Source organism: Leucoraja erinacea, chromosome 38 (genome assembly GCF_028641065.1).
Source record: "Leucoraja erinacea ecotype New England chromosome 38, Leri_hhj_1, whole genome shotgun sequence".
NCBI lineage: Eukaryota > Metazoa > Chordata > Chondrichthyes > Rajiformes > Rajidae > Leucoraja > Leucoraja erinaceus.
The window spans coordinates 4,054,092-4,070,453 of NC_073414.1; positions in this window are offsets into that span (position 1 = coordinate 4,054,092).

The window sequence follows — 16,362 nt, forward strand, 5'->3', positions numbered from 1 at the left end:
TGATTGGGGAACATGTCACCGGTTATTCAGGGTTTCGGCACGAAACGTCGCCCATTTCCTTCGCTCTATAGATGCTGCTGCACCCGCTGAGTGAAGGAAATAGGCAACGTTTCGTCCCGAAACCCTTCAGGAAGGAAATAGGTAACGTTTCGAGCCGAAACCCGGAAGGGTTTCGGCCCGAAACGTTGCCTATTTCCTTCGCTCCATAGATGCTGCTGCACCCGCTGAGTTTCTCCAGCATTTTTGTCTACCACCGGTTATTCAATGTGTGGACACAAGGAACTGCAGATATTGGTACCCTAAAGAGACACACTTAGTGCCGGAGAAAGTCAGCAGGTCAGGCAGAACATGGATAGAGGCAAGAGAAACCCTGGCAAATGATAAGTGGATACAGAACAGGGAGGTTGATTGGAAGGTGGCCGGGCAAAGAGGGCGGGGGTGAAGATAAGACTGAATGGGAAGTCAAAGGAAGGATATAGGTGGATGGGGGTGGGAGGAAGGTGAAAGGGGGGGGGAGGGGGGGGGTAGTGGGAGAAATGGGTGCTTATCTGTTGGGGCACATGGACAAGTGATAGGCCATCACTTCACCCCCAGTTTTTACCCCCCACCACAATCAGTCTGAAGAAGCGTTCTGACCCAAAACACCCATCCAAGTTCTCCAGAGATGTTGCCCAACCCACTGAGTGCCAATAGATAATAGACAATAGGTGCAGGAGTAGGCCATTCGGCCAGTCTGTGCTTGGTCTCGTCGATATATCGGAGTCCCAATGTTCATATGACAATAGAGAATAGGTGCAGGAGTAGGCCATTCGGCCAGTCTGGCCCTTCGAGCCAGCACTGCCATTCAATATGATCATGGCTGATCATCCCCAATCAGTACCCCGTTCCTGCCGTCTCCCCACATCCCCTGACTCCACTATCTTTAAGAGCCCCATCTAGCTCTCTCTTGAAAGCATTCAGTGAACCGGCCTCCACCGCCCTCTGAGGCAGAGAACTTTGTGTCCTTCATTCAAATCATCTGGGTAAAAACTCTAACCTTGACAAAATGTTGTCATGGTTAGAGCTGGTTGTCACAGCAGACAGATGCAAAATGCTGGAGTAACTCAGCAGGACAGGCAGCATCTCTGGAGGGAAGGAATGAGGGACGTTTGGCTGACTGAGGAACATTCTGAGCTGAACTGTTAACCCTGTATCTCCCTCCCCACACAGAAGCTGCCTGACCTGCTCCCGACACTTCCTGCTTTCATTACATAAAGTTGCGTTTGTGAGTCAAAAGGCGACAGGTTATGTGGAATTGTTGAAACTCCGAAAGCGTTCAACGCGGAGGAGATCTGGTGAGAACGGCCGTCTCACCCACGGATGCACTTCTCGAAGTTCACGACTTCCAATCCTAGACACTTGAGCTCCTCGAAATTCTGCTGACCACGTCCCAACTCACGATCTCTCTACATCATCGGCTAGATCTCTCATCTATCTATATAATATTAAAACTGTGTGTGTGTGTGTGTGTGTTTCTGCCTGACTTGTGGGTGCCAGCCTTTGATTCGTTGCTACGCCAACACCAGACCCACAAACGCCCAGATTTTTTCCATTTCGGTAGAGATTTCACTTTTCATTCCAAGTATCCACTCCTGATTACATTTCGTCATGTTTATGTACACATTTTTAATAAAATCCTTCTCCCCCCACTCACTCATTTTGTCGCCTCCTGCTGGCCAGCGACCATAACGGCTGCTGGCGCCCGCCTCTCACCTCAAAGACACCATTTAAAAACAGCCGCACTGCTGAGTGCTCGAATCTTCTGTTCGAGGACCACGTCTCCCGTGGGGGCTACGGGTAGGGAACGGCTGCGTTGGGGGAACAGACCCAACGGGTCTGCACTTGGTCTAGTATCCCTTAAAAGGGGAGGAGTTGTACAGTTTGATGGCCACGGGGAAGAAGGATCTCCTGTGGCGTTCTATGCTGCATCTTGGTGGAACCAGTCTGTTGCTGGAGGTGCTCCTCGGGTTCACCAGTGCGTCTTGCAGGGGGTGAGCTGCATTGTCCAGGATGCCCTTATTATGATTAACCTACAAACCTCCACGTCTCTGGAGTGCGGGAGGAAACCGGAGCACCCGGAGAAATCCCACGCAGGTCACGGGGAGAACGTACAAACTCTGTACAGACAGCTCCCGTAGTCAGGATCGAACCCGGGTCTCTGGCGCTGTGAGGCAGCAACTCTACCGCTGTGCCACCGTACTCCTCTTGCGAAGAGAAATGGCTTTTCTCTTCCTTTTAGGCACTTTAGTGGTTACTGTTACAAAAAAGTCTTGATTAATATCATTACTTGTGCCAAAATTCCACATCTGTTGTGGTCAGAATTGAACCCACGACTCTGGGGCAGTGCTCCAGAACTCTGGCTGCTGGTCCAATTACTTAACCGCCACACCACCATCTGGCCCTAGGCTATTGCTAGCAGGTTGCTGGTGGAAGCCAGCGCCTCTAGTGTGTCTGTCTTTGGTTTAAACCAACACCTTCCCAGTCAACCTCATACACATATTTCACTTGGGCAGCTCACAACCCAGCCATTGAGGGAGTGCAGCGTAGGTTTACAAGGTTAATTCCCGGGATGGCGGGACTGTCATATGCTGAGAGAAAGGAGCGGCTGGGCTTGTACACTCTGGAGTTTAGGATGAGAGGGGATCTCATTGAAACATAAGATTATTAAGGGCTTGGACACACTAGAGGCAGGAAACATGTTGCCGATGTTGGGGAGTCCAGAACCAGGGGCCACACACACAGTTTAAGAATAAGGAGTAAGCCATTTAGAACGGAGATGAGGAAACACTTTTCCTCACAGAGAGTTGTGATTCTGTGGAATTCTCTGCCTCAGAGGGCGGTGGAGGCAGGTTCTCTGGATGCTTTCAAGAGAGAGCTAGATAGGGCTCTTAAAGATAGCGGAGTCAGGGGATATGGGGAGAAGGCAAGAACGGGGCACTGATTGAGGATGATCAGCCATGATCACATTGAATGGCGGTGCTGGCTCGAAGGGCTGAATGGCCTACTCCTGCACCTATAGTCTATTGTCATATGAACACTGGGACTCCGGTATATTGGCGAGACCAAGCACAGACTGGCCGATGAACACTAACGCTCAGTCTGCCTTGACTCACGCCATCTCCCGGTTGCCAAACATTTGAACTGCCCTTCACATAGCCGGATAACAAAAGATTTCACCAGGTAAGGATAAAGGGGGAAATCATTTAGGACTGAGATGATTTTTTTTTTTTTACACAGAGAGTGGTGAATCTCTGGAATTCTCTGCCACAGAAGGTAGTTGAGGCCACAGTTCATTGGCTATATTTAAGAGGGAGTTAGATGTGGCCCTTGTGGCTAAAGGGATCAGGGGGTATGGAGAGAAGGCAGGTACAGGATACTGAGTTGGATGATCAGCCATGATCATATTGAATGGCGAATGGTGCAGGCTCGAAGGGCCGAATGGCCTACTCCTGCACCTATTTTCTATGTTTCTATGTACAGACTTCTTAGCGAGGACGAGCTTTTTACTGTACCTCGGTGCACGTGACAATAAACTAAACTCAAACCCCTAGTCAGTATCGAACCCGGGTCTCTGGCGCTGTGAGGCAGCAACTCTATCGCTGCACCACCCCCAGTGCCGCCCTTATCTGGGGAGAGTTTCCAGAGGTTTTTGAGATCAGACGGATTTGTTTTGCAAAGGACTGATTGATATCTGTATCCAGCTTGTGAATTGAAAAACTATAAGAACAATGCTCTATACTGCTGGCAGAACACTACATCAGTCGGGGGGAGACACACTTCACTTATACAGGATGCTGGAGAGACTGTGGATAGGATATGTGCACTGTATTGATCTCATCTGCTGCCTGAGGGGATTGATGAAGCTCTCTCACTGAATACATTCAAGCAGAGATTAAAGAGAAATTAATAAGACGTTTGGAGCGACACAGTTGAACAGGTGCTCCAAGAGGTGGTCTCTGACTGAATGATACAGACATCCTGACTGAAAATCACACCCTTCCCATCAATTAGAAATGCTTTAGGATAACCCACTCTAGAGAACATGCTACCTTTTAGGCTTTGTCCATTTTCAAAATTGAGAATTTTGAATTTGGTGTTTGATTGGGACAAGGAGACTACAACGCTCGTAATATCTATGTTTTTTACGCACTGTAACTTTCTACATTTCTACTTTTGGGTATGAATGTGGCAATTATGGCTCATGGAGTTTTTTTTCACACACTGTTAGTTATATTCGTAACAACATATTTAATTACGTGAAATTTTCGATCTTTCCCAACATAAAATGCCTGAAGAAGGGACCTGACCCGAAACGTCGCCTAGCCATTCCCTCCGTAGATAGACACAAAATGCTGGAGTAACTCAGCGGGCCAGGCAGCATCTGTGGAGAGAAGGAATAGATGATGTTTTGGGTCGAGGCTCTTCTTTGGACCTTCCATAGATCCAGCCTGAACTGCTGAGTTCTCCATCACTTAATGTTTTGCTCTTTAAATAAATCTGTGGTCCGCTGAAGAAACAAGACGATAGACCACCCTGGAAGTGCAAGTTTTGCTGTACACTTCATCCTGTAGAACATATCATAATACTCCCTGAGTGAGTTCATGTCTATTATCACAGTATGGTATGGCAATTGCTCTGTCTCCGACCGGAAGGCATTGCAGAGGGTGGTGAAAATTGCCCAACCGGTTCCTCGCTCCCCTCCATTGAGTCTGTCCAAAGCAAGCGCTGTCTGCGGAGGGCGCTCAGCATCGCCAAGGACTGCTCTCACCCCAACCATGGACTGTTTACCCTCCTACCATCCGGGAGGTGCTACAGGTCTCTCCGTTGCTGAACCAGCAGGTCGAGGAACAGCTTCTTCCCGGCGGCTGTCACTCTACTCAACAACGTACCTCGGTGACTGCCCCCATCACCACCCCCCCCCCCCCCGGACACTTATTATTATTTATTCAAATCGTTTGCTATGTCGCTCTTCCAGGGAGATGCTAAATGCATTTCGTTGTCTCTGTACTGTACACTGACAATGACAATTAAAATTGAATCTGAATCTGAATCTGAATTATGATTGATGAATCCACTACTATTACTGTTCTAGTAGTCTGCTTGAGAGTACCAGTTGGTGTGTCTTCCCAACCTATATCATTCTATTTTGACTTAGAACATATCAAACTTGGTGCAAATGTAAAATCTATATATGATGGGCTTCTAAGTTGCTTACAAAGAGGTGGTTTTTCAATACAGTACCTAAAATAAAATGTGATATCGCTTGTAACTGATGGTGCATCAGTAATGTTAGGACGGAATGCAGGGGTTGCAAAACGAGTTCTTGATGATGTCCCTAATGCAACTGTTTGGCACTGTTCCAGTCACAGGCTTGAACTCAGTGTAGGTGATGCTATAATGTCCCTGTCCCACTTAGGAAACCTGAACGGAAATCTCTGGAGACTTTGCGCCCCACCCAAGGTTTCCGTGCGGTTCCCGGAGGTTTTCGTCAGTCTCCCTACCTGCTTCCACTACCTGCAACCTCCAGCAACCACCTGCAACCTCCGGGAACCGCATGGAAACCTTGGGTGGGGCGCAAAGTCTCCAGAGGTTTCCGTTCAGGTTTCTTAAGTGGGACAGGGGCATAGTGAAGTTGCAGGTTTGAATCATTTTCAGATATTTTGTGATAAATTGCATTCCTTATATACGATACAATACAATACAATTATTTATTGTCCTTTGAACCTCAAATGAAGTTAAAACGAAAATATATTGTATTCCTTATATCATAGGTCTCCGAAGAATTAGGATGTTAACTGCATGCGCTGAGGCTCTTCACTGTCAACTGTTGGAAATTGGTCATGTTTTCTCGCACCCGTACTAATCAAGAATCTATCTATCTCTGCCTTAAATATATCCACTGATTTGTGGCCTCCACGGCCTTCTGTGGCAATGAATCCCACAGATTCACCACCCTCTGACTAAAGAAATTCCTCCTCATCTTTTTTCTAAAGGGACGCCCTCTATTTCTGAGGTTATGACCTCTGGTCCCAGACTCTCCCACTAATGAGTATAGAAGCTGGGATGTAATGTTAAAATTGTACAAGGCATTGGTGAGACCAAATCTGGAGTATGGTGTACAATTCTGGTCGCCCAATTATAGGAAGGATGTCAACAAAATAGAGAGAGTACAGAGGAGATTTACTAGAATGTTGCCTGGGTTTCAACAACTAAGTTACAGAGATAGGTTGAATAAGTTAGGGCTTTATTCTCTGGAGCGCAGAAGGTTAAGGGGGGGACTTGATAGAGGTCTTTAAAATGATGAGAGGGATAGACAGAGTTGATTTGGACAAGCTTTTCCCTTTGAGAATAGGGAAGATTCAAACAAGAGGACATGACTTCAGAATTAAAGGACAGAAGTTTAGGGGTAATATGAGGGGGAACTTCTTTACTCAGAGAGTGGTAGCTGTGTGGAATGAGCTTCCAGTGGAAGTGGTGGCGGGAGGTTCGTTGGTATCATTTAAAAATAAATTGGATAGGCATATGGATGAGAAGAGAATGGAGGGTTATGGTATGAATGCAGGCAGGTGGGACTAAGGGGAAAAAGTTGTTCGGCACGGACTTGTAGGGCCGAGATGGCCTGTTTCCGTGCTGTAATTGTTATATGGTTATATGGTTAATGTTCTCCCGAAATCCATCATCCGGCGAGAGGGCCTGTGACATCGGGCCGCTGTTGTGGCGACTATGGAGGCCTCAAATAAGCCCTGACCTCGGCTAAACACAGAGGGAGAGGACCGAACGTTTTAATGCCTTCCCTCTCAGTGGAAAATGCTGATATGCTGTTGGGGGACTTCATGTTAAATTCTATAGTGTGTTGTGTCTTTTCTCTTTATTTTATACGGATGTATGGAAACATAATTTCTTCTATATAAAGCATTTTGGTTTCAACACGAGTTGATTTAAATGTGCTATATAAATAAAATGTACTTACTTACTTACTTGCTTACTACTGGAATCATCCTCTCTACATCCATGCCATCGAAGGCCTCTCTCTATTCAGGCTGTGTATTTCAAATCGGCACAGAATTCAAGTTAATGTCTTTACAACTCCTTAGTGGGACTTCTATCAATTCAGGAAATCATAGCGTGGGAAATTGAGCTGCTAATTGAGATTGCAGAGAGATTTCAGGAGAATATCACTCCCCTCGATAGAACGACTGCCAGCTGCTTCCCTCTCCCGTATTTGGTGCAGAACAAGGACTGAGATTGAGCCCGGGTCACTAGGTCATAAGGGATAGGAGCAGAATAAGGCCATTTGGCCCATCAGGTCTACTCCACCATTCAATCATGGCTGATCTATCTCCCCACCTAACCCCATTCTCCTGCCTTCTCCTGAGAGAGTGGAGCAGCTGGGCTTGTACACTCTGGAGTTCAGAAGGATGAAACATAGAAACATAGAAATTAGGTGCAGGAGTGGGCCATTCGGCCCTTCGAGCCTGCACCGCCATTCAATATGATCATTGAGAGTGGATCTCATTGAAACATATACAATTGTTAAGGGCTTGGACACGCTAGAGGCAGGAAACATGTTCCCGATGTTGGGGGAGTCCAGAACCAGGGGCCACACACACAGTTTAAGAATAAGGGGTAAGCCATTTAGAACGGAGACGAGGAAACACTTTTTCTCACAGAGAGTTGTGAGTCTGTGGAATTCTCTGCCTCAGAGAGCGGTGGAGGCCGGTTCTCTGGATGCTTTCAAGTGAGAGCTAGTTAGGGCTCTTAAAGATAGCAGAGTCAGGGGATATGGGGAGAAGGCAGGAACGGGGTACTGATTGGGGATGATCAGCCATGATCGCATTGAATGGCGGTGCTGGCTCGAAGGGCCGAATGGCCTACTCCTGCATCGATTGTCTATTGTCAATTGTCTATTGCTTTCTCCCCATAACCCCGACACCCGTACTAATCAAGACTCTATCTACAGTTATTCCTGCCTTAAAAATATCCGCTGACTTGGCCTCCACAGCCGTCTGTGGCAATGAATTCCACAGATTCACCACCCTCTGACTAAAGAAATTCCTCCTCAACTCCTCCCTAAAGGAACGTCCTTTAATTCTGAGGCTGTGACCTCTGGTCACGAGGAGAACAGCACCCGTAGTCAGGATTGAACCCGGGTCCCTGGCGCTGTAATGTCCCCGTCCCACTTAGGAAACCTGAACGGAAATCTCTGGAGACCTATGATATAAGGAATACAATATATTTTCGTTTTAACTTCATTTGAGGTTCAAAGGACAATAAATAATTGTATTGTATTGAATTGTATCGTATATAAGGAATGCAATTTATCACAAAATATCTGAAAATGATTCAAACCTGCAACTTCGCTATGCCCCTGTCCCACTTAGGAAACCTGAACGGAAACCTCTGGAGACTTTGCGCCCCACCCAAGGTTTCCGTGCGGTTCCCGGAGGTTGCAGGTGGTTGCCGGAGGTTGCAGGTAGTGGAAGAAGGTATGGAGACTGACAAAATCCTCTGGGAACCGCACGGAAACCTTGGGTGGGGTGCAAAGTCTCAAGAGGTTGCCGTTCAGATTTCCTAAGTGGGACAGGGGCATTAGGCAGCAACTCTACCGCTGTGCCACCATGTCTCCAATGTTAATCGTGTCTCTTCTTGTCTCAGAGTTGTATTTGGAATAACCCTACCCCAGGGAGCTGTAAAGACTGAACCAAACCACAACTTTAGGCCACGTGGGGGTGAATGGCTACAGGAAACGTTAGTTGAGGCCTCCCCTGATTCCATTGCATGGCTGGTGCTGGTGAGTCACTATGGTCTGCTTAAGGGCTGTGTAATTTAATGCGATTGAGAGGCCATTGTTTGGGAAGGGGATTAATGTTTCATGGAACAAGAGCTTTCAAGGACCAAATGTTTATATGAAGCTGTGCTTCCTGGGTTGTGTTTTTCCTGTTTATTCCTGCAGTTGCTGAGCTCTTGGTTTGAATTAGAACATTGTGGTGAATTAACTTGATGTTTAACAATGTCTAAGGTGCCGGCACGGTGGCGCAGCGGTAGAGTTGCTGTGGGATCGCTGGTCAGTGTGGACCTGCTGGGCCGAATGGCCTGTTTCTGCACCGTATCTCTAAACTAAACCCTCTCTCATGCTCCCCCATGTGTTCTCCTGCTCTACGACTCTCCCACCACCATTTGACCCAAGACTCGCATCAAAGTCGTCTTGTTGAGTCTCATTGTCTATAACTCGTTTTCACATAGAAACATAGATAATAGGTGCAGGAGTAGGCCATTCGGCCCTTCGAGACCTGCACCGCCATTCAATATGATCATGGCTGATCATCCAACTCAGTATCCCATACCTGCCTTCTCTCCATACCCTCTGATCCCTTTAGCCACAAGGGCCACATCTAACTCCCTCTTAAATCTAGCCAATGAACTGTGGCCTCGACTACCCTCCGCGGCAGAGAGTTCCAGAGATTCACCACTCTCTGTGTGAAAAAAGTTCTTCTCATCTCGGTTTTAAAGGATTTCCCCCTTATCCTTAAGCTGTGACCCCTTGTCCTGGACTTCCCCAACATCAGGAGCAATCTTCCTGCATCTAGCCTGTCCAACCCCTTAAGAATTTTGTAAGTTTCTATAAGAAGCTAGCTAACTTTTCATCATTACTTTTTTGCATAACTTTCATTCTTTCATCCATCTTGCATGTGGTGTAATTACAGCCTAAAGTTGTAAGCCAACTTGTTTCATTTGATCTTATTTGATGAGCATGCCAGATTGATTGCATTCGTCGAAACAGGGCGGACCACTTGAAGGTTGCAATCTCCCACAGGGTCTCTATCACTCAGTCTGAAGCATGGAAAACAGGTGCAGGAGTAGGCCATTCGGCCCTTCGAGCCAGCACGGCCTTTCAATATGATCAAGGCTGATCATCCAAAAACAATAGCTCGTCCAAGTCAAGTCAAGTTTATTCATCACATACGCTTTCGAGATGTGCAGTGAAATGAAAAGTGGCATTGCTCGCGGATTGTGCAAAAAAAAAACCCCTACAAAACTAGTAGAATCACATATTCACATATTACAGGGAAGAAGAAAAAAGAAAAAAACAGCAATTATAAAGACACCACACAACAGTAGAATGGTAAAGTTAGTCCCTGGTGAGACAGGAGTTTACAGTCCTCTGGGAAGAAACTCCTTCTCATCCTCTCCGTTCTCACAGCATGGCAACGGAGGCGTTTGCCTGACCTGCTTTCTCCCCATTCGCTCCTGCTTTCTCCCCATAATCCCTTGATTCCGTGGAAGAGTCTCGACCCAAAATGCCACCCATTCCTTCTCTCCAGAGATGTTGCCTGACCCGCTGAGTTACTCCAGCGTTTTGTGTCTAACCTGGTCCATAATGCATGGGATCGCCTGGTGGCCTATTGCTGTTCTCTAGGCTGTGCCACCTCCCCACTGTCCCATTCCCACACAGATAGTCTCTCCAGTCCAACCCTACAGCATTTGCCCCAGATGGAAGAAAAATCGCTTCAGAACCAAACATGGTGAGCTATTAATAATAACAAAGATTCCTCGAAGACTCCAGTGACTGCACTCTGGCAACCATTCAATGCTCATTTATCTCCAATTAATTATTCTGGTTGCGAAAAATCCAAGCGGGAGGAGTAGAAACTAGTTATTCAGCCCCTCAAGGCCTGAGGAAGGGTCCCGACCCAAAACGTCACCGATCCATGTTCTCCAGAGATGCTGCCTGACCCGCTGAGTTACTCCAGCACTCTGTGTTTTTTTTTAATGCAGCCCTCTCATCCATTGTCTGAAGAGGCTGAGACTGAATTCAGTCAGAGGGTGGCGAATCTGTGGAATTCATTGCCATAAAAGGCCATGGAGGCCACCAATGGATATTTTTTAAGGTGGAGATTGACGGATTTGTGATTAATAAGGGGTTAGGTGGGGGAAGGCAGGAGAATGGGGTTAAGAGGGAAAGATAGATCAGCCATGATTGAATGACAGAGTACTTGATGGGCCAAATGGTCCAAATCTACTCCTATCACTTATGAATGTATGTAGGGTCCTGACCCAAAACGTCACCTGTTCATTTTCTCCGGAGATGCTGCCTGACCTGCTGAGTTACTCCAGCACTTTTGGCTCCATCTCCAGGTAAACCAGCATCCGCAGTTCCTTCCTATTCAAAACCAGTCTCCTCTTCCATGGCCAGAATGAGTCCCACCACAAATTGGAGGAGCAGAACCTCATATTTTGCTTGGGTAGTTTACACCCTAGTGGTATAAACATTGACTTCTCCAATTTCAGGTAGTCCTTGCTTTCTCCCTCCTTCCCTTCCCCTTCCCAGCTCTCCCACAGCCCATTGTCTCCGCCTCTTAATTTCTTCTTCCCGAACCCCCAATCCCACATCAGTCTGAAGAAGGGTCTCGACCCGAAACGTCACCTATTCCTTCGCTCCATTGATGCTGCCTCACCCATTGAGTTTCTCGAGAACTCTCTGCCACCGAAGGTAGTTGAGGCCACAGTTCATTGGCTATATTTAAGAGGGAGTTAGATGTGGCCCTTGTGGCTAAAGGGATCAGGGGGTATGGAGATAAGGCAGGTACAGGATACTGAGTTGGATGATCAGCCATGATCATATTGAATGGCGGTGCAGGCTCGAAGGGCCGAATGGCCTACTCCTGCACCTAATTTCTATGTTTTTGCTTACCATAAGGGATTGAGGGAGACATGGGGAATAAGGTGGATAAGGAACGGGATCAGTTGTGTTCCAAGGGTTATGGGGAGAAGGCAAGAGAATATAGTTGAGAGGGAAAGATAGATCAGCCGCTATTGAATGACATAGAGACTTGATGGGCCGAATGGCCTAATTCTGCTCCTATCACTTATGAACTGAATGAAGAGGCTGAACTGAAGTCTGAGTTACCTCCTCTTGCTGTAAATCCTTGCGTCTTCATTACCTCCCGACAATCTGTCGGAACAAGACCCGAGACCTTTTAGTGGTGAGATCTCCATCACTGCCTTCAGTCGATTAATAATTCATCTCCTACAGCTGGTGCCTTTTGTCTAGAGGAGCTTCTGGTGTTTCATCAGAAGGAGCTCAGACTGACTGACCCAACGTCCGGGAGACACAGATATCACAGATTCAACTCTTTGGTCTCACATGTACTTAGCCACTGTGAAATTCTTTGTTTTTGCGTAAAAACCTGGTAAAATCACACAACAGCCCAGAGTCAAAGATAGACACAGAAGGCTGGAGTAACAAAGTTAATTCCCGGGATGGCAGGACTGTCATATGCTGAGAGAATGGAGCGGCTAGGCTTGTACACTCTGGAGTTTAGAAGGATGAGAGGGAATCTTATTGAAACTTATAAGATTATTAAGGGTTTGGACACGCTAGAGTCAGGAAACATGTTCCAGATGTTGGGGGAGTCCAGAACCAGGGACCACACACGGTTTAAGAATAAGGGGTAAGCCATTTAGAACGGAGACGAGGAAACACTTTTTCCACACAGAGAGTTGTGAGTCTGTGGAATTCTCTGCCTTAGGAGGCAGGTTCTCTGCATACATTCAAGAGAGAGCTAGATAGGGCTCTTGAAGATAGCGGAGTCAGGGGATATGGGGAGAAGGCAGGATAGGGGTATTGATTGTGGATGATCAGCCACGAACACATTGAATGGCGGTGCTGGCTTGAAGGGCCGATTGGCCTACTCCTGCACCTGTTGTCTATTGTAACTCAGCGGGTCAGACAGCATCTCTGGAGAAAAGGAACAGGTGACGTTTTGGGTTGAGACCCTTCAAAGTCGCCTATTCCTTCTTTCCAGAGATGTTGCCCGACCTGCTGAGTTACTCCAGCTTGGGGTGGGGGGGCTGCTAAGAAGAAAGAGGGTCCATCGAGACCATAATGAACACTTCAGTAACTTTGCCAGTTCACTATACGTGGCGACTCTGTGTATTTTGGGCACTGTATTTCACTGTACCTAGGTACCTGTGGCCATAAAGTGTCATTGATGACTCAAACGACCAAGGATTTAACAAGATTGGAATCAACTGTTCTGCTTTTGTTTGGTATTTAGTTACTACAGCCTCTATTTCCCGGCCCAGGAGGATGTAGCTCCTTCACCCACACAACCCACTTCTGCAGAGACTGCTCAGCACAACTGAATCCCACGAGAAGCAGAAATATTAGGCCGGCACGGTGGCGCAGCGGTAGAGTTGCTGCCTTTTACAGCTCCAGAGACCCAGGTTCGATCCTGACTACGGGTGCTGCCTGTACGGAGTTTGTACCTTCTCCCCGTGACCTGCGTGGGTTTTCTCCGAGATCATCGGTTTTCTCCCACACTCCTTCTTCTTCTTGCATATGGCGTGCACAGCCTAAAATTGCAGGACGACTTTTTCTATTTGATCTTATTTGACTGTGCACGCCGGGTTGATTGCATTCGTCGAAACAGGGCGGACCACGTGAAGGTTGCAATCTCCCACCCCTCCCACTCTCCAAGGACGTACAGGTTTGTAAGTTAATTGGCTTGGTGTAAATGTAAATAATTGTAACCTCTGATACCCGTACCAATCAAGAATCTGTCAACCTCACCCGTAGAAATATCCATTGACGACCTCCACAGCCACCTCTGGCAATGAATTCCACAGATTCACCACTCTCTGGCTAAAGAAATTCCTCCTCATCTCATTTCTCCTTTTATTCTGAGCCTCTGGCCTCTGGTTCTAGACTCTCCCACCAGTGGAAACATACTCTCCACATCCACTCTATCCAGGTGTTTCACTATTCGGTAAGTTTCAATGAGGTGTCCTCTCATCCTCCTAAACTCCAGTGAGTACAGGCCCATTGCCGTCAAACGCTCATCGTATGTTAACCTAATTATTCACTGGGATCATTCTCGTAAACCTCCTCTGGACTCTCGCCAATGCCAGCACGCCCTTCCTCAGTGTTAGGGTCCAGAACTGCTCACAATACTCCAAATGCGGTCTGACTCAGATTCAACTGACCAGTGCCTTGTAAAGGCTCAGCATTACATCCCATACCTCTTCCAAGTTGCATTTGTGGTGGCCAATCCCTCTCCCTACGATGGCCCCTGTAGTTACAGCTTCAATCTCATACTGCTATGCATGCGATGGAATCCATCAGTTGTACATGCATGTGTTGTCTCCGAACAGTATCCTTTGAATACTGCACACTCAAGAGGCAGAATCACTAAATCTCCATTCCCTCATCACAGGGTAAACTCACCACAGTCTTAGATTCTCTTTTTTTACTTTATTTTAGAGATATATATAGTGCGGAAAGAGGCCCTACAACCCACCGAGCAGCGACCACCCCATATATTAGCCCTATCGTACACACTAGGGGCAATTTTACTGTTTTACCAAAGCCAATTAACCTGTACGTCTTTGGAATGTGGGGGGAAACTGGCGCACCCGGAGAAAACCCACACGATCACAGGGAAAACGTACTATACACACAGCACCCGTAGTCAGGATCGAACCTGGGTCTTTGGCGTTGTGAGACAGGCAACTCTACCGCTGTGCCACCCAAGTTCTCACCCTAACTAAACCAATTGCATGACAAGTCTTAAAAGTAAATCAACCGTTAATTAGATCATCAAAATTATATAAAGAACTTATACTTAAATTCTGGAAGAACGCTCCTGTACCAACAATAAATATGTGGATTTCAAATATGTTTGAAACATTACACCTGGAAGATATGAGACTCCTCCTTGCAGGCAAATCAGACCACTTCCAAAAGACGTGGTCTGCATTTATCGACTTACTGCAAGAATAAGTTGCATTAGTACTTCAAAAAAGAAACGGTGTCAGGATCTGGTAAAAATATGAAGTTGGTATATCCCTTATGTGCGGTTTTTATAATAGAGCTATAGTTTCTTTTTTTTCTCCCCTTTTTCCTTCTTTCTTTTCTAGGATCTATTTCTTAATTATTTTCTCTAACTAATGGGTTTTTTTGGTTTTTTTAATTGATCACTCTTTAACACGAACACAACTTTCTAACTTTCTCTACTGTTTTTATTTGTATTTTTCCTTAAAGCTTAAAAAATGAAGGGGTACAATAAATGTAATAAGATATATATCTGGCTTGTACTACTGTAATTTACTGTACTTCTAATAAATAAAAATATTTTTAAAAATAAATAACTAAATAATATAAAGATGCTGCTTCAAATTTCAAGTAATTCAATGCCTAGCTTTTAAAGCAGCCCTTTCGCACCTCCTGGTGGTTATGTCAGGAACTGCAAGGATTAAAAAAAAATCCAAAATATCTGTAGCTCCTTTCATAGCCCATTTGGGATGTTGCAGAGTAGAGAAGAGAAATATCCTGAGATATTGAAATGTGATAAGGACTTTGATAAGTCCTAGCTGGCTCCGTCCTAGGGGTGGATTAGAGTTCACTGGAGATGGTCTCGGAGGGGAGGATGCTTCTAAAATTGCAGAGACAATACATCTTGGACAATGCATCTTAATGACCCACTGGTCATCCTTGTTTCTTGGTCCTCCAAAATATTCCAAATGGAATTTAAACTGGAGGTGGTGGAGGGAGGACTTACGTCAGAAAGGGTTTTTGGGAAGAAAGAGCTACCTTCAATTTAGTTGTATCTGGTTGTGCAACTATGGTAGGGTGAAGATTATTCCATGTTTTAATTGTGCGGGGGAAGAACGAATTGCTGTATACATCTGTCTTGTTAGCTGGTATCTCAAAATTGAATCGAATGCCCTCGTCTGCTCCTAATTGGTTTGGGTTTGGTGTCGGTCTTGAGGGGCACCTTCAGCAACAGACTGGTTCCACCAAGATACAGCACAGAATGCCACAGGGGAGGTTAGACTGACTCCCTTCCCCCTTCTAGGAGTAACATGAGTGTGACCAGGGTGGTGTGGGTCTCTAATGATGCTGGCTGCCCATTTGAGGCAGTGACTCTTGTAGATCTCTTCGATGGTGGGGGGCAGTCAGTACTCATGGTGGACCAGGCAGTGTTCACCACTTCTTGCAATCTTCTTTGCTCCTGGGTGTTTTGAGTTGCTGAACCAGGCTATGACGCAAGTCATGAAAATCTTGGCTCGACTTTTAAAGCAGGTCTCTGGCCCCTCCTGGAGGCTGTGTCAGGAAACTGCAATGATTATTGGTTAATATAAAATCTTGAACTCCTGTAGCTCCTGTCATAAACAGGATGCACGTTGAAGGCGGGAGGGAAAGACTTAATAGGATCATGAAAAGGCAAGTGGAGAGTATTCTACCATGCTCTTCATAGATGTTGGAAAGGCTATGGGGTACCAAAAGGTGTCACTCATGTCACTTTCTACCTAGCCCTTTGC